Source organism: Garra rufa, chromosome 1 (assembly GCF_049309525.1).
Source record: "Garra rufa chromosome 1, GarRuf1.0, whole genome shotgun sequence".
Classification (NCBI taxonomy): Eukaryota; Metazoa; Chordata; class Actinopteri; order Cypriniformes; family Cyprinidae; genus Garra; species Garra rufa.
In genome coordinates this window covers 5,910,000-5,929,247 of record NC_133361.1, presented here as the reverse complement: position 1 = coordinate 5,929,247, position 19,248 = coordinate 5,910,000, and the positions used below count along the sequence as shown (strand labels likewise).

The 19,248-nt window shown below is 33.7% G+C and overlaps 1 protein-coding gene across 1 annotated transcript in view; it reads left to right on the top strand.

The window, feature by feature from the left end:
• Positions 1–19,248, top strand: part of LOC141335231 (uncharacterized) — a 243,591-nt gene that overhangs the window by 195,346 nt on the left and 28,997 nt on the right. The window lies entirely within an intron of this gene.

Sequence of the window (19,248 nt, the reverse complement as noted above, 5' to 3'; positions counted from 1 at the left end):
AAAAAATACAGCTAAACTGAACAAGGCACCAAATTACTAATTTTTATTTTTATTTATTTATTCATTTTTTTCTGTCATTCGCTTTTAGGCTATTTGATGTTTGATTCATCGTGGGTTCCCTCTTACGTCGTACTCCGGGGTTCCAGGCATTTATGCAACTGCGCACTTATCAAAAACGCACTTTAAATGATGCACAATAATACATAGATTAAATTGCATTTATATTAAAATTGAATGGAAGAGATTATGCTGCTTGTTAGCTTGGTTATTGAGCCCAAGAGCATAATTGGTTGAGCCCATATGTCTTGCTAACTAGATGTTTCTGGGAAGCGCACCCCAGATTAGCTCACTACTGTAAGTACTGTACAACGCTGACACACTTAAAATCCACTTTTAAGTAGGCCTAATCCACTTCTAAAACACAGTGTGTTTGGTGTACTATATCTGACTACACTTCAAATTTAAGTATTATCGCTAATTAAGTGCATTCATATTCATTGAAAATTTTAGTACCACAGTTGGGAAAATGTACATTAATGTGCAAATGTACATTTGCTGAGTTTTGTCATGAATTGTCATTTTTCTTCTCCCGAGGAAGACAACTAAGATGAATTCTTGTCGAATTTACAGGCATTATCACTTTTAATCTGTTGGATTAGTCCGTTTTTTATGTCTACGAAATTATTTAAAGAGTACAAAAAACAAACAAACAAACAAAAAAGCATGCACACCGAAACAGAAGCTATTAGGTCTGGTATGTGTTGGGTATGGTTCATTAATAAATTTCCCCTTTATATAAATATATTTATATAACTATTATTGTGATTATATCATTATTTATTATTATTATTATTATTCAGATTGTCATTTTTGCTCATTTTCATTCATTATCATTGCTGTTTTTGTTATTGGTATTGTTTTGTTGTTGTTTATGCGTTTACCATGCATGTTTTTGCACTCCAAAAAAAAAAAAAGTACAAGGAAAAAAAAAACGCAAAAAAGCGTGCGCTAATATCAGGTAACTTGTGCTCGAATCTGTTTTAGTAGTGACTCTGGTTAATTTAAATTAAAAGAGCTGTCTGTTCAATCAAATCGATTGATTGCAAATTGTTTTATGCTGGGCATGCTTAGAATCATCTGTGTCGATAACGTCATTAAATCTGGTCGTGGAGTATCTTCATGTATTGGTTTTATCGTAACGATAAGGTGACGAATATGTAAATAAAGTAGACCAAGTGGGGTCCTTTTGAATTTGAAACCCCTGCTTGTATTAATGGTGATTGGCCTGGTGACACAGTCCTCAGAGTTAATGAATGATATAGCGAATTATGTTCAAAGGTAATAAGAATTTTCAAGCGTTTTCTCATGAAAACTTGTGTAGATTTTACTTTTTAGGTTTGTTTTAAAGGCACTGGTTGGTTTTTTAATTCCCCTTTCTTAGACCTAGCTATTATTATTAAATGTATTTGATTAGTTTAAAGAATGTAGTAATGCAAATGCTCAATTCAAGATACTCATCATGGTAAAAAAAAAAAAAGGTCTCGTAAATGGCTGCCAAACAAAAACCGCAATATTACAGTAAAATATATTCAATTAAGCTTCAAGAGACTCACCTGCAAAGCTAACTGAAAAACTATCTGCAAGTGCACCTATACAAAAGCTGCTTTAAACGCAAAATAATGGTCACAACAAGTGTTAATTTAATTTTGTTAATAGAAGTAAATTGACAAAGAAAAAGTACGGCTTTTTGACCTTTATGAAATTGTTTTGACAGCGTTCTAATTTTACAGAATTTTTACACAAGTTCCAACAACTTTTAACAGTACTACTTTACATTTAGGTTTCTTCGCGATATTGGTATTGCAGAGATTTGCGATACATGAGATGACACAGAGGCAGATGACACAGGTCCACTCACGCAGGGGACGTTATTTCCACTGGGGACAAACTTTCAAATGGTTTTGTTAAAGTAATCTCTTGCATTGTGGATGCTCAGCGCTGCTGAGAGTTTCACGCGGTCGTTAAAACGAAACCTAAAGTAAAACGCGCACGCGCATTAAAAGGCAATTTTAAAACCCTGCGTTTAGAGAGCACTCAACAATGGAGTTTTTTTTTTTTTTTTTTTTTTTTTTTGTGCCTGAATCAGATTAAATTCGGATGACAACAACAATATCACATATTTTCCCAATATAGTGCAGCCCTTATTTGTAAGACAGCTGTCCAGTGTTCAGAACTTTATATTGTGTTCATATCTATAAAGAAGCCTTGCATTTGCAGAAGCATTGTTTCAAAAAACTAATTTATTATGAAATAATATAGGAACATTACTTTAGATCACCCATACACAAGATAATGTTTATTTGCTAGTACTATCATTTAAATATAGTTGTACAAAATATGTGATTCAGGTTTCATTATTTTACTGTAGACTAGAGGGAAAAGTACAGACAAAGTGGTATCATTGAAATACTTTAATGGGGAATTTACTGATGAAAAAAATTATAACATGGGTTTTTCAGAGGAAAAAATTAGATTCTAAGTTTTAGCGTTTTTTTATTTATTTTATTTTTTATTTTATTTATTTTTCAGCAGGGTACATACAGTTAACAGTATAAAACCAGCCAAACAGCTTAGGCTGGATTTACCTGTTTTTTTTTTTTTTGTTTTTTTTTTTGTTTTTCCCCCAAGCAGGGCTAAATTGTGTACCAACGTTTTTGACGCATTCTATTTATTTATTTATTTATTTATTTATTTATTTATTTATTTATTTATTTATTTATTTATTTATTTATTTATTTATTAATTTTTGACTAGTGTAGCCCTTAACTGTAAAAGAGTTACATGGGGCCATAGAAACCATATCTGATAAAGAATGAAAAAAAAAAAAAGTACCACAGAGGTACAATTTTGTTTCTAGGGGAACAAAACATATAACCTTTAAAGGTACACAATGGGTCCTTAGGGTACAATTATGTACCCAAAACATTTTTGGTAAATTCTCCATTGGTAACACCAGAGTGACTGCTTCTTTTACCCTAAAAGGTATAGTTTTGTACCTTTTTTTTTCTGAGAGTGTAGTCCATTTGAGTCATATTGGTAATTGTGGTAATTTGTGTCAAATGATTGTTCCTGAAAATGTCAAAAAGTATTGCAACAGCTACTTATAATTTTAAGCAGATATCTTCTGATATAGTTCGATCTTTGTAATGAACGGAATGCACAACTCAGATGTAATGTGTGAGTTGCATTTTGAAATGGTAATACTTTGATGTTAATGTGTGTCATTTTGAACTGGTGATTTTACCTCAATGAACAAATGATCTTTAGCTTATGCGTATCGAAAAATGTGTTAAGTGGTTTGAAAAATGTGCATTTTGATCATTAGTTGTGAATTGTGTCTAGAGTTTTGAAACATGACATGAAGGTTCTGTTATTAGTGCAAAAACGATTGTAAAAAAACTATTATAATCAGTGGCTAAATGAATGCTTGGAAATGTAAACTGATCTTTCTTACTGACAAACTACAGTAAAAGCTAGAAATATCTGAGTTTAAACCTTTTTTAAGCTAGTGAAAAAATAATAATAATAACACACTTAATTTTATATAGCGCCTTAAAAAAAGGCATCTCAAAGTGCTGTGCAAAGACAATAATAATAATAATGATTAAAAGATAAAAAGATGCACACACCCAAAAATACAGGCAGTAAAGACAATCAATAATAAAAAACTAAATATTAGAAAACCAAAATGGTCAGCAAAAGCTACCCTAAAGAAGTGTTTTAAGGGATACTTTAAAAATCTCAAGGGATTCTGCATTCTTAAAATACTGGTGTTCTATTAATTTTGGTCACCACTGTAGCTCTGATAATAAATGTAGACAAACATATGCATTTTAATTCTGAATTCCGGCTATATTTTTGTGATAATAAGTAAAACCAAAACATGCAACAAAAGGTCCATGACTCTGCATCAGCAGCAACAGCAGATAACTCCAGTAATCCTCCAGTAATCAGATGGGGGTTAAAAAAGATCAGAAGACACCTGTAAATTAATAAATTAATGTTAGTATGTCTTCTTGTTTGACCTGAATACTCACTTCCTCTGAAGATCGTGTGGTAGGGAGCACAGTTGTGATGAGAATCAGTGAAAATGTCGACGCCTAAAACACTTCCTGGTAAGCAACGGTATGTTACACTGTTGTGATAAGAAACAATTTAGTTAAGATTATCTTAGTCTTAAAGGCTAATTAAAATTGAACGTTATTATAAACGATTCAGCTCTATCCAGACCACCTTTACAATGGACTGAGAAATCTAGTTTTACTGACTGATGTTAAGAGACAATTGACTTTGGTTTATTTTACATTAATACTATAATATTTCCTGTTTCTTTCAGCGATCAGCTCCAGTCCAGATGATCCAGTGATCCGGATTGTCCTGACCGGCGTCTTTAAAGTGTGTGAGGAGAAATCTAGATTGATGACAACTAGGTGACTGAGGTTATTTAAAATGCGCATCATATAGGCTACTCGTCTTCAGGACCAAATAAGAAACTAGATGCGCCTCCCACTTTGAAAACCTTCTTCAATCTTCAACTGCATTTAGTGTTGGAGGAACAGCAAATCCAGCCTGATTTTACGGCGATTCGTATGTATTTTAGTAGGTGGCTAATCGCGTTGGCAAATCAACCTGGACCAGAATATTTAATAAAATGATCATGTGCGTTAAATCCTCAAGACTACTGGGAAGTGGCGGAGCCAGGGGGTGACAAAGGCTTGGCTACCCAACTCAAAACTGCCTTAATTTCTGAACATGACTTGCATTTATTAAGACGCGGAACTGCCGTATCTCTTTACGACCGCATCAAACGGGAGACTTGTGAGACGCGTACTTCAGCACCTGGCGCTAGTCAAACGTGCGCGGAAAAAGTCTGATGAGATCTGATGAGATTTTGTTAAACTATATGTCGGTGAAACAAACTTTTCTGCCTGCAGTTTCTCTGTGCTCACGGCGCACACTCTACAACTTTACGCGAATATAAGGCAAGCATATCGCTTCAAACATAGGCCGGGAAATCACACCATCATCCAGGCCATGCCAAAAACCCACAACAAATTGTAAAACCATGGACATATATATATATATATATCTCAGAGGTTGCGTTAGACTTTTTCGTTGTCTGTCATTTTGACGGACAGGGTGGTAAAAATTCCGTCATAATCTATAATTACCCGTCATTTTAATTTTCATATTATAATAATACATTTAATTGCTTTTATTTTTGTTCAAATTTTCATTTTTAATAATGAACCTACAATGCAAGCATACTGTATAGGTTTTCGCATTTATTTATGAAGAGAACAGATGAACAGAAACTGCATTACTTTTCGTGTTCAATACCACACACAGCAGTGACAAAAACAACAAAAAATGCAGGACTGAGTAAAAAAAAATCGATTACTCGATTTGAATAAATTCTAATTTTTATAGACTAATATTTCTTAAATCCTAACAGATCTTTCTGTATATGCTGTTTGTGAAGAGTAGGCTACATAGTGTGCCTCATTTGTTAGTTTCAATATGAAAAAGTGTCATTTCAAATTTTGTCCATTTGGCGCTCTTTAATGTGGCGTGATAGATCGCTGTAGGCTACCCTTAACTGGGTACTGGCCTGTGTGTAATCAAACGCATGGCAAAGGATTCGTAAGAGTTTCTTTTTTTGTTCTGGATAACGTGCTCTGCTGCAACACTGGGGCGCATTTGCGACCAACTGGACAGGGGTGGGAACTACAGTTACAAATTACAATAGATCACCCTCTGTGTGGTGTATTCCGTCAAAGTGACGGACAGCCTTCAGATTTTTCTGTCACTGATTAAATAATTCCGTCAATGACGGAAAATTTTCGGTTAACGCGACCTCTGATGTGTGTATATATATATATATATATATATATATATATATATACACACACACACACACACACACATGTTTGTTTTTGTGAATTGTGGGGACATTCCATAGACGTAATGGTTTTTATACTGTACAAACGATATTTGCTATCGCCCTAACCCTACCCTACACCTAAACCTAGCCCTCACAGGAGATTGTGCATATCTTTACATTCTCAAAAAAACTTATTCTGTATGATTTATAAGCCTTTTGAAAAGTGGGGACATGGGCAATGTCCTCATAAGTCACCCTCTCCTTGTAATACCTATGTCATACCCATGTTATTACACCAATTTGTGTCCTGATATGTCACAAAAACAAACACACACACACACACACACACACACACACACACATACATATATGGTACTTTCTGAAGTTACCAGCCAATCAGAATTTCCATTAGACAAATTTTAGGTGGTGAAAATAAGAGATTATGAATGCCACTGAATCTCTTGAACATCCATTGACCTTTTTATAAAAATGTAAGTGTTACATTAGGACCTTGTGCTATTGTTTTATCTTGCCTAAATGTCAAAATTGTTAGCCTACAATAATAGCTACATCTTGAATATATCTTTAGTAAAATCATTATACTGAACATGTTTTTGCATTGTCATGGGTCTTGTTTTGTCCTTAGGAAAATTAACCAAGGTTTTTTTAGGCCTATGGTAAAAGTATAGTAGTAACCGTGTTTTTTTTTTTGTTTTGTTTTGTTTTTGTTTTTTTGTTAGTTTTTTTTTTTTTTTTTTTATTACAATTTGTATAACCACTGTTTTACTACAAATACCTTAAAGTGTATCAAAACCTTTGTTAATTTGTGGTTACCATAGTTTAACTATAGTAACCATGGTTAGGGGCGGACTGGGACAAAAATTCAGGGTGGGAAATCTCACACTCAATTTTGAATCCACAGACAACACTATTGTTTTTATGGCCATCATCACATTAAAAAAAAAAGTTTAAATTCTTAGTCTGTGGCCACAATAAATAATTAAAGGTTATCTCTTGAACTTCACATTTCCTTTGCTCTTCATTTTCCCTGACATATCTCTGTCTCTCAAAGGTGTGTTTTCACTTTTTCACAAAATTTCTTGTACCTGTCACAACTTCAACAACACGTCTCCACCTTGTAAAACAACCACCTCATTGTAATTTGTTTTGCACATAGTATAGGCTTACATTTATGTAAGTATTACATTAGGACCGTCTGTTTGTGTTTTATCTTGCCTAAATGTTAAAATCACTACAATAATTGCTACATCTTAAATATATCTTTACAGTAAAATCTTAAAACTGAACATGATTTAGCATTATCAAGGGTCATGTTTTGTCCTAATGAAAATTAACTATTAGGCCTATGGTAAGAGTATAGTAACCATGTATTTGGTGGTTTGATTGCTATTTGTATAACCAGCGTTACTACAAGTACTATTATAACCATTGTTAATTTGTGATTACCATGGTTTGTCCATTAAATGACAGGAAATAATACCAAAGAAGACAACTAAGAGATGAATTCTAGTCGAATTGACTGGCATTATCACGTTTTAATCTGTTGGATTGGTCCGTTTTTTTTATGTCTACGAAATTATTTAAATAAAAAAATTAGCAAAAAAAGCGTGCGCTAATATCAGGTAACTTGTGCTCGACTGTTTCAGTAACTCTGGTAAATTTAAATCAAAAGAGCTCTCTGTTCAATCAAATCGATTGATTTTGCAAATTGTTTTATGCTGCGCATGCTTAGACTAATCTGAGTCGATACGTCATGTGGTCATGGAGTTCATGTATTGGTTTTATCTTAAGGTAAGGAATTTGTAAATAATGTAGACCAAGTGGGGTGAAAGTTTTGACACAGTCCTCAGAGTTCATGAATGCTGTAGCAAATGATCAAATTATCAAAGTTAATAAGAATTTCAAAACGTTTTCTCATGAAAGTTTATGTTATGAAGATAATTTTTTAGGTTTGTTTTAATGGTGCACCACTGGTTGGTTTTTAATTCTCCTTTCTTAGACCTAGCCATTTTAAAGGTATTTAAATAGATATTTAGGGATTAGTTTAAAGAATGAAGTAATGCAAATGCTCATTTCAAGATATTCATCATTAAAAAGGTCCTGTAAAAAACGCTCAAATGACCCATAATATTACAGTAAAATATTTTAAATTAAGTTTCAAGAGACCCACTTGCAAAGCTACCTGAAAAACTAAAACCAAAAGAACAAAAGGAAAATGACTCACCAGCAGCAACGGAAACCTTCGATAAAGAGCAGTTCTCCGCCCGGCCAACCCTCCTCTTCCAGTAATTAGCTGGGGGTAAAAAAAAAAAAAAAAAAAAAAAGATTGTCAGATATATATATAGGCTACTAGTCTACAGGACCAAATAAGAAAAAGCGCCTCCATTTAAAAACCTGCTGATCTCCAACAGCATTGAGTGGTGGATGAGCAGCAAATCCAGCCTGATCTCACAATTCGTACGTTCTTTAGTAGGGTTAATCACGTTACAAAAATCAACATGGACCGGAATATTTACTAAAATAACCAAGTGCGTTTAATCCTCAACCACTGAGGGGAATCCCTCTACAGCCAGGCGTGCAAGAACAAGGGGAACCCCGCTAAGTGCACCAACTGTCTCCCGTTTGTCCAGGGTCCTTGCACTTGCGTTGTCTACACTGACCGGGGAAGGAGGCGATTCGAGGTATGGAATACATTTTCAAATACAGGTTTTTGTAGATGAGGATTTTATGTTTAAGATGGATTTTTAGAAATACGGTCGCTGTACTTTTTTTTTTTTTTTTTTGTATTCTGGAGGAAACCGCGTCAATGAGTTAATGAATGAAGCATAAGGCGTTAAGAATTTCAGAGAGGACAAAATAATCGAAATAGAGAAGTTGTCATTTTGATGTACTTTTTTTGTATTCTGAAAGAAACCGCGTCTGTGAGAGAATGAATGAAGCATGTTAAGAATTTCAGAGAGGACAAAATAATCGAAATAGAAAAGTTGTCATATTAATCTTATAAACGTGTAACTGTTAAAATGTGTGTTTGTGTATTATCGCCGCCGTTTTAAAGATTTATAACTTAAGGGAAATGCATAGCCTAATGCATTGATTTATTGATTTAAATGCTGACAATTTAACTGAAATATGGTTTACTGCAAATATTTTTGTTTTATTATACATTTGTTTTTGTATTGTAATATTTGTTTTATTATACACACACACACACACACACATATATATATATATATATATATATATATATTAGTGGTGGGCCGTTATCGGCGTTAACGTGCTGCGTTAACGTGAGACTCATATCGGGCGATAAAAAAAATATCGCCGTTAATCTATTCTCAAAGTTGGGTTGGGAGCTGGGTCTAAACTACGCAATATATGATGACTTTCACCTTGATATTTTAGCGCGGATGACGTATATCTAGTTGAATTGCACTGTAGGGGGCGAGAACGAGTCTTCAACTTCTGTGAAATTACCACATCAAATGAGACGCGCTGACATGGATGCAGTTATGAAGCCGCTTCAGGGCAGGTGCGTGCGTTGCTAGACCCTTTTTACTGGGGCACGTGCCCCAGTGAAAATCTGCTGTACCCAGGTAAAATCTCAAGTTTGAGTTATAATTTACTTTGATAATCCCGAAATAAAGACATTAAACTATATGCAACAACTGAATTGACGCTTCTAAAAGCAACGCAGTTTATTGGAAGATGCACGCAGATAGGCTATCCATACCCGCGCGCCTGTATATTTTACTGGAACTCGCACGTCGTACAGCCTTTTGAGCAGAAGTACTTGGTTACACAAGTTTGTATAGTTAATTGTGTTGTAAATGCAATTGTCAAGCAGTTTGTAAAGCATTTTGGAAACAGGAGATGAGCGCCTGGTCTAATGCGCCACCTGGCTTGAGAAACCCGTTCTCAAAGACTTACTTTTAGTCATTATTTGGGTAGCACACATATTCTGAATGCCTTCAGCAGAATTCAAATTAGCCATTTTAATCTAGATTAATCTAGATTAATTTCAAGATTTAATCTAGATTAATCTAGATTAAAAAAATTAATCTATGCCCACCACTAATATATATATATGTATATATATTATGATAATTTTTTGCTTATTCGTTCTTGCTTTTTGAATATGTTCCCTTTTATCATTACTCTATAGCAATGATAAATGTGTAAACGATTAGGAAAACTGCGATTTCTGTGTTCAGTGTATTATTAACCGAGTAGTTATCAGTTTAGAGTCAATCAATTCGTTTGATAGTTAATTTCTTGTGTTGTCCTGTTTGCAATTGGCTAAAAGGGAAAAACAATATTAATAACATTAATAATCAGTCCACAATTTTACGATAAACTATCAAATCCTTAATCTAGTGATGACAAAATTACTCTTTATTATTATTAAAATTAAGTCTATAATGGCCAAAACAATGGCAAACATAGCCTAACTTTATACATGTTATAGTTTCTATATCATGCAGCCTGTGACTTACAATTATATTTGTTTAGTTTATACTGTTAAAATAAAACGGACTACCAACTCCATAATTTGACAATACAAATAAGGCCAAAATGTATGCAAAAAAAAAAAAGTAAAGTAGTTAAATAAAGTAGTTTTGTATATTAAGCACAACAGATAAAATATACATTCATTTTTGATGCGTTAAACAAAAATTGGGAAAGCACTTAAAAAATGTATAAAAAAATTAAGAATCTGCTATTTATTTAAAGGAACACTCCGCTTTTTTTTTTTTTTTTTTTTTTTTTTTTTTTTTTTTGGAAATAGGCTCATCCTGTTCTGGCGATATCCTTTTCTTTTAGCATAGCTTAGTATAGATCATTGAATCCTAAAAGACCGATATAGCATTGTGTTCAAAAATGACCAATGAGTTTCGCTAATTTCACGCAGCACCTGAAATAAGTTCCCAGCTAGGTAACTGCCAATGTGACTGGCTTTTTGAAATTGTGACCAAACTTCAGAAGCTGCATGAAATTATAAAACTCCTTGGTCATTTTTGAACGGAATGCTATATTGGTCTCATAGGATTCAATGATCTATGCTAAGCTATTGTAAAATTACAGAATAATCAGCCATCTTACAAACAGCTTATATAGAAGACAAGGAGAACACATGACAAAACCAACCAATGAGAACAAGACACATGTTAACAAGGAACCAGTTAGAACATGGGAGGCACATGACATGATCACATGAGGGGCGAGGGACACATAGGAAATGGAGTCCAAGAAGCAAAGGCAAGAGTCCAGGGTGGAGTGCCCTCCAGTGGAGTTCATGTGCACTCCAGCAAGCAATCATGTCAGTTTCTTTGCCTCTTGCAACATAAATGAGGTTATAATGTGAGTATACAAGTATATAATGTTTTGTTTTGTTAAATAAAAGGAACCAGAAAACAATTACTTTATTAAGACGTTTTTTTATATATATATATATTGTTTTAACCATTTATATAAAATATAGATAGTTGCATAGAGAATATTTAACAAATTTCTATACAAAATTCACAAAATAAAACATGCAACTCTGCAACATTTGATGTAGTGAAGGGGAATCCATTTAAATGCTGAATATTCTTTGAAATGCTTCCCTACTCATATATGTACTTTTAGAAATATATCTGCATTTAGTAAATTATAGAAGATGATCCCCTGAACATTTTCACTGTTAAATGATATTTGTTTATTCCAAGAAAACACTTGTTATGCAATAATTAACTTTTTTTTTTTCTGTGGTTAAAAAACAGGTGCTTCATTTGAGTGCAAACATGTACAACGTCACAGTGTCGTGTGCAGAGATTTATACCTTAGTGGGGTTTGTGTATCAGATTCTGCCTGTTCTACTGAACCACACCAATAATCCTGACTGCGATCAGAGCTGGTATTCTCAGGTCAGTGTGTTTCTGTCCTCAAAATCTTAAAAATAAAGGTGCTTTAAATGCTTTCTTCACAGTGATGCCATAGAAGAACCAGTTTTGGTTCCACAAAGAACCATTCCGTCTAAGGTTCTTTAAAAAAAAACATCTCTTTCTTGCGTTTTTATAATCTGAAGAACCTTATTTGCCACAAAGAAACTTTTGTGAAAGTGAAAGGTTCTTCAGATGTTAAAGGTTTTTATGGAACCATTTAAATAAAAAGGTTTTTCTATGGCGTCATGAAACACCTTCATTGTTCACACACACACACACACACACACACACACACACACACACACACACACACACACACACACACACACACACAGATACATTACTTAATTGTATTTTGTTTGATTTGGAGCAGGATAAGCATCTGATAGCAGACCCATCACATCCTCAGAAACTGATGTATCCTGCTATTTCCGTCTCATCTGATCATCTCGTCACGTCTCACTGTGTGGATCAACTTCATCATGAGATCATCTGTCATGCTGATGAAGTAAATCAACTCAGCACTCATTTATTTTCATATTTAACCACAGAAGTGGTGATGATTGTGTTCAGGATATTAAACATAAAAAACACTCATGAACATTATAAATGATCCTCTAACACTTCTTTCCTTCATTTCAGTCAAAGGATGAGACTTTGTTCAGAGGTGAGAGCAACACTTTCAGCTCTTGATGTTTCTAATGAACAGATTATCTTTAAAGAGATGGATCACACAGAATTCTTACTCATGTCATTGGAAATATGATTTTTTATTTATTTTTTTCTATTGCGAAACACAAAAGCATCATACATCAGTGTTTTTTTGTCTGTGTAATTCATAGGGATTTGGGAAAGTGAGTTATGACTGAGATCCATTTTTTTAGATCAAATACATTCATATGTTTGATTAATGATGTGTTTTTCAGTGAGGAATCAAACTGCAGTGACTCCAAACTCAGGTGAGTTTCAGCTGATAAACAGTCTTTGATTATTCACTAATAAAACACTAGAGATCTGATTCATACTCAATCCAGTTTCAATCTTTACTCCCACATTGGCTCATATTTATCACCACTGTGTTTTATTTATTTATTTATTTATTTTTTGTAAGGTGATCTGAATGAAGAGACTCTCCAACACTCAGGTAAAATAGAATTTGACAAATTATTTCAATCTGTTACTCTTTAGTGTTTGTTTTGTGTGTTCATTCCTACTTTATTTCATATTAATCAGTCATGCTATTAACTACTCACATTAAGATTATGAAACTAAATGGTTTGCTTTTTCAAAAATTGTTCAATCATAGTGTTACTGATCAGCTGATTGTATGTTTCATCATTTCCTGTGTAGATCAGTGGCTGTGGATTTTGATTGTTATTTTAATCGTCATCTTCATCATCATCTTGATCTGTTTCTTGTGGCGGAAAAAGAAACTCAGGCGAGACGTGAGACTTTAATTTGTCAGAAAGTCTCTAGTCACTAAATTATGGTTTATGTGATTGTTAGAAACATTAAAAGTGAAAATATTGTTTATGATTTGATCTTTCTACAGACCATTACTCCTCTGATATAAAGTCATATTTATTGATGTAATCAGTGGCCTAAACTGTAAAATCTCTGTCAATAAAGGGAAATACTTTGATGAATATAGTAGTATTTAAAAATCTGCTTCAATCTCTTTCAGATGCTTTCTTTTCTTTTGAGTGAATCAAAGCTAGAGAAAGAAATACTTGAGTTCAACTAAATCACATTAACATTTGCATTACATTTTAGACTCTGTGATTCTGAATCTGAATCTGATTCTCTCAGGGATCCTGAAACTGGTGTCCAAATGCAGCTCAGATCTGATGAACCTGATTCACCGAATTAATCTAAATTAAGAAGATGGACATCAGGGGCCTCATTTATAAAGACTTGCGTAAAAACCATCCTTGATTTAATCTAAGAACTTTTCTGATTTGACCGTAAGAGCGATTCAGAGAAAACGAACGTACCACGAAATCCATGCGTACGTCAGTCATTCGGTTATAAATCACAAATGATCGTGGAATTGTGTGCAGCTGAATGTTCCGCCGTCGAAACGCCCCTGCTTAATTAATTAACATTTAAAATGAGCTCATTCCTAAAGCAAAAACTCTGTGACAATCGCAAGTAAAAAGGAGCGCAAGAAATCAAATTATAGTGAGGCTGAACTATCTGCAATACCAGGCATTACCACAAGGAAACGGTCGTACGCCAAGCTGGAATCTGACGTGGAGATAAGTAGCCTACTTTTCCAGGTCAAAGACGGTTTTTATAAATCTGTACTTTGACGTGGATTTGATCGTATGAACACTCTAAGATCAAATCAGTGCGTAAGAAAGTTTTATAAATGAGGCCCCTGGACTCAAAAGATGTGCTTTTTAAACCATTATTATTCCTGAATATCGTGAAGTTGTGTAAGGTCAAAAGGTTGAGAAGGATGTTTAATGTGTTTTCAGAAGGATCTCAGATGTTGTTGTTTCTCAGATCTTCTTATCTAAAACCTAGTGCTCTGCCTGTATTGTCAGCGTTGCAGAAAAGAGCTGTCTATGTAGGGAGTGAACAGAGACAGTGATTCCTGGGAGGTAAATAATAAGTCAAATCTGTGATCAGTGCAATTAAGAAGAGTAAAATTAGGTATTTTATTAGTATGACTTTTTTAATTCCTAAAGCATCAATACACATTAGAAAATCATAGACGGAGCACCAATGTGCTAGTAACTGTAATTACACTTTCTGATAATAATAATAATAATAATACAGTGATTCTTGAGAATTTGGATAAAACAGGTTTTAATTTTCAAAAAAAAAAAAGTGTTTAATTACACCATCTGAATGTATATTATTATAGACCAAGGTCTTAGCTTTTCAGCAATGTACTGGTGTCACCTCCCCATTTTGTATTTTTTTCATAAAATAGGCGTTTTACTTTTTAGTGTTTTACAACGTTTACTTTTTGCTTAAATCAAACAAAAAATGTTTTTTATTTAACAAATGTATTTTTGTATTAAAAGAGACTATTACTTTAATAACTCAGCAGCACTTACAAAATATATTGTAGGCCCCTATGCATATTTATTTAAAAAAATTAAAACTCCCTCTGACGGTGGTGACACTAATCTGACGGTGGTGACAGTGGCCTCATTACAACATAAAATTCCAAATTGTATACCACTCAAGTCAACGGCTTCTTGTTTAACAACTTTATTTAACTATTTGGTCCAACAAATAGCAATCCTGAGCACTCTGATAAAACATTTTTCAAATATTTCAACATCGTCAGACAGAAAACCTGACGGTGGTGACATCTGACGGTGGTGACAAAAACCTACTATTCCCCATGATATGCATTAGTTGTTCACATTAGCCATCTTGTTTTCACTCTGTTGCTAGCTACTTCAGACTTGTTTTTAAAAAGTATACATTTATGTCATAATCAAATCTAATATTATTTATACAAAAGAGACGGTGTTGACATGTTATGGTTGCCACAGTAGCAGTGTCCAAAAATATGAACAATTTTAAGAGAAAATAGCAAATTTACAGGAGCTTGGCTGATCTTGAAGCATACAGTAGAGCTGAAGATTTGATAATGTGGTCCTCAGGAATGCAGTTGAACTTGTAGTTGCCTGATTTTATTGCTTTTTATAAATATCTGACGGTGGTGACGCATATGTGGGACACATTTTGTGCAACCAAAAATAATTGTAAATATTATTCAAACATAGTGTTTGTAATTTGTGATACATATTACAATGTACTCTTTCATATAGTAAAATTATTATTCAATTAAATGATTACTTTTTGCTTTTTTAATCAAGCTGAAATGATTATCTCCTATCTGAGGACAAGTGATTTTGTAGGCAATGGGCCAGATTTGATAATTAAATTAATACAAAATTAAAAGAAAACTATAAAAGAACCTTACATATGTGCAACTGACCCTCGGATTATAACCTTGATTCTTTTGATTTATGAAAATGTTCTTCATTTCCAACAGAATGAGCACTTTTCTTGTTGGGACATGTTTTTTCCAAATTTTCAATAATAACTCGAAACGGTAGTGTCATTTCATTAATTTTGGTATTTGCTGAGTGTTCGGCAGGTGGCGCCAGATATCCATTATTGGACTCCATTATTAATGTGCTTTTTTTACCCACCTTTACTGCACTTATTTGATTAAAAATGCAGTAAAAAACAATGTAATATTGTGAAATATTATTAAAATTTAAAATAGATGTATTCTGGTTGGTTGAAAGTGATATCTCCACACATGGACATGAAGTTCAAAGCATATCTCTGAAGATTATTTAGATGGCAACAGGGATTTGGTTTTTGGCGTGAAGGGCCCACCAAGGACGTATATCAGCACATCTAGCAGCGGGTCGTCTGAAGATGTCCAATCCATCCGGGGAGAGTCGGGAGAGAAGCCTAGTTCTGTGAACACAGATACCCACATTATACAAACACTTCTTTATGGTTGAGTGCTCAGGCTCTTATTCTTATCAGGTACTTCCCAAAAACACCCAGAAAGAAATCAAGATAATATTTAACTCTACTCTTTGAAATGCAGCCATAGAAAACAAAGTACATTTTAGTTTCTAACAATGAGTTTATTGTGTATCTGAGGGGCCTTGATGATCCGTCAGAAAAGGCCTGAGGAGTAAATATATGTTTAGCGCGTGGAGAAAATTCTCTAAAACAAAAGAGTGTTTTTCAGACTTACCTGGGTTTCACAGACAAGGCTTAAGCCTAGTCCTAGACTAAAATGTAAGTCTGAGCTGTTTCAGCTGAAAGAAACTTGCACTGACTGATCTTAAGTATTAATAATCTAATCTTTTTTCTTATTTCTTTAATATTATTAACTATAAATCAGTGCAAGGAAAACAGTACCTTTTTTTAACATAAATGTTTGAAACGATCATTTTACAACATTATTTTTAAATTAGCGTGTATTTAGGTGACGCTTTTCATGCAGCCCAAAATTGTTCTGTGGGGAATACACTGAACATGTTATTTTGCAGTGTGCATTAGTGTGCTCCAGGATAGGGTTCAGGATGCAGGAAGGGAGTGGAATCTGATGGGGATACTGGGAACAGAAGGAAAGAGAGAAGGGATAAGGAACACTAGAGAGGCATTATTTTAATTTCCTAAAAATACTGGATTATTAAATAGAATATAAAATCACAAAGACATGCTGTTACACATTCCTGTACCGTAGGTGGCGGTATACACCTTGGTTGCAATCCGCCATCAACAAAAGAAAGAAAGAAAGAAAGAAAGGAAGAAAGAAAGAAAGCCAAAATTGTGTATTTTCTTTCGTTATAATCTATTCTAATCTATTGTCATGTTTTTGGATATTGTAAAATTGTCTAGTATTTATTTATTTTCTCTATGAATTTTTGCTGTTATTTTTCCCGCTGCCTTGTTTAGTGTTTGAGGAAGTGCAGATGCTTGTTTTGCTGATTCGTCATAAATATTTAAAAAATTGGCGCCTCAGGAAGCACAACGAAAGCTGGCAACACTATACTGAGAGAAAGAACGTTTAAATATAAAATTATGCAACAGAATAAGGATGAAGCTGTTATGCAATGAAACTAAACGAATTGAGAAGCAGGTGCATCATCATGGGATTGTACGTGGAGAAGATCTGGATGGACCAAAGAGCGCTGATAAATCTGGAAATCGCCCAAGAACTTCTGCAGAACAGTGGAAAAGTGTAAAATGTACAATTGAACGCATGAAAAGGAGCGGCAACAGGGAGACTCGATTGTAAGTTGTTTTGTTGTTGTAATCCTTTGGCAGTTTGTTTGTTAAAGTCTTTGTGACAGACTTTTGCTCATCCGTTTTTCATCATTTTATCACCTAAACAGATAAATCATATAAAACGGCAAAACCCCTTTGGGATGTTTGAAGTCTTCTTTAATTATAGCAGTAACATATTGCTTTAAAGCAGCTTCCGTAACATGATAATAAGATAGGGGAGGGGTCTCTGTCAGAGATTTGTTCATAGAAACATTAGAGTGCGATATTATTTTGTCAAAGTCTTGGTGACTTGGGAGTCCTCTTCACTTCTCCTGACATTTCAAGTATTTAGGAGCTATTTTAGCATTAAAACGCTTGGTGAAATGCACTAAATAGCAAACATTTAGAGTTTACACGCCAAGTTACCTAATGTTTTGTAAATACGGGTCATGATCGCTAGAGGGCGCAAACGCTCCTGCTGGAAATCACAAGCTGGGATCGTGTTTCTTTGCGTGAACTCGTGTTGCTGTATGGGTATTACAAATTAAAAGATTTTAGCTCCAAAAAAAAATAAAAAATAATAATAATAATAATAACAATAATAATAATATGAAGGGGATGACGTGAATTTAGAAAAGAAAGACACGATTTGAAGTTCCTTTAGATTGATAGACATGTGACTTAAAAAAACACGTATTTTATTTTACAAGAAAAAAATATTTATTCTAATGTACATTTCCTAAAAGGAGTACTAGAAAAACATAGGCTGCAATAATGCCTGTATCATCTAAAGCGAAGACGTAAATACAGCCACACTAAAGACGAGGATACGACTAAAATCTTAATTGTATTAAGTAAAAAAAAAAAAAAAAAAAAAAAAAAAACTGTTTAACATTTTCTGATTTCGTTTAACATTTTCTTTTAGTTATAAACCGCTATAAGTAGTATGGAACCCGGTACTAATAATACTAATAATTCGTTTATTTTATTAAATCATGCTCACAATATAATAATTCGTTCCCTGTTTTTGAAGTAAATCGTGTGCACAATAATTCGTTCCATCATAGAATTTTCTCATGATGCAAACAGGAAATAAACTGCTTTGGGCATGTGAAATTTTGCACTTACCATGTGAAACTGCACATATTTAATTGAGACCCTTATTTTTTATCCACATTTGCAGTAGGTGCACTAAAACACCAGTCAGTGAGGATTTTAAAGCTTTATAAATGAAAACCTTTTTGTCACCTATTGTGACCGGTGGGATTAAATGGGTTAAATCATTCGCTCAATATAATCATTCGTTTCCCTTCTTTACTAAATTAGTCTGCTCGGTGTAATAATTCGTTCTCCCTTGTAAGTGAATCATGCAGGATATCGTAATTCAAATAATTAAATAATCAATGTGATAATTCGTTTCTTCCTTTTAAGGAAATTGCACGATAAAATCTGTCCCTCGTTTGACTAAACTGTTGCACAATATATTATTATACTTATTTTAAATAATTTTAATTTAATTTAATTTTAAATTAATAATTTAGCTAAATGAGTAGGCTAATTTAACAAAAACGTGGCCGCGTTTGATAAAAGAGG